At 33.7% G+C, this 386-nt stretch overlaps 1 protein-coding gene across 1 annotated transcript in view; it reads right to left on the bottom strand.

Moving 5' to 3' along the window:
* The window catches only part of LOC107654163 (bis(5'-adenosyl)-triphosphatase enpp4-like), a 5,436-nt gene that overhangs the window by 1,766 nt on the left and 3,284 nt on the right, over window positions 1-386 (bottom strand). The gene's annotated exons all lie outside the window — the stretch shown is intronic.

The raw sequence follows: 386 nt of genomic DNA, 5'->3' as shown, positions 1-386 counted from the left end.
ATATTTTTTTATGGTTTTGGTTTTAGTTAACTAACCCTGTATGATATAACATAATATTGAACGTAAACTATTTTAACAATACATTACTATAATATAAATATTATTTAATGTGATATATTTGATAAGAAATCACTGTTATTTTTTTGGTGTGTGTGTATATATATATATATATATATATTTTGGAACAGTGGTGAACCTTCCCAGGAGCGGCCAGCCTACCAACATTACTCCAAGAGCGCAACGACGACTCATCCAGGAGGTCATAAAAGAACCCAGAACAACATTTAAAGAACTGCAGGCCTCACTTGCTCAATTAAGGTCAGTGTTCATGATTCAACAATAAGAAAGAGACTGGGCAAAAACGGCATCCATGGGAGAGTTCCAAG

Source organism: Sinocyclocheilus anshuiensis, unplaced genomic scaffold, assembly GCF_001515605.1.
Source record: "Sinocyclocheilus anshuiensis isolate Anshui unplaced genomic scaffold, SAMN03320099.WGS_v1.1 scaffold1561, whole genome shotgun sequence".
In the NCBI taxonomy this organism is placed as follows: Eukaryota; Metazoa; Chordata; class Actinopteri; order Cypriniformes; family Cyprinidae; genus Sinocyclocheilus; species Sinocyclocheilus anshuiensis.
The sequence above is the reverse complement of the archived record's forward strand: the minus strand, read 5'-3'. Positions and strand labels throughout refer to the sequence as shown.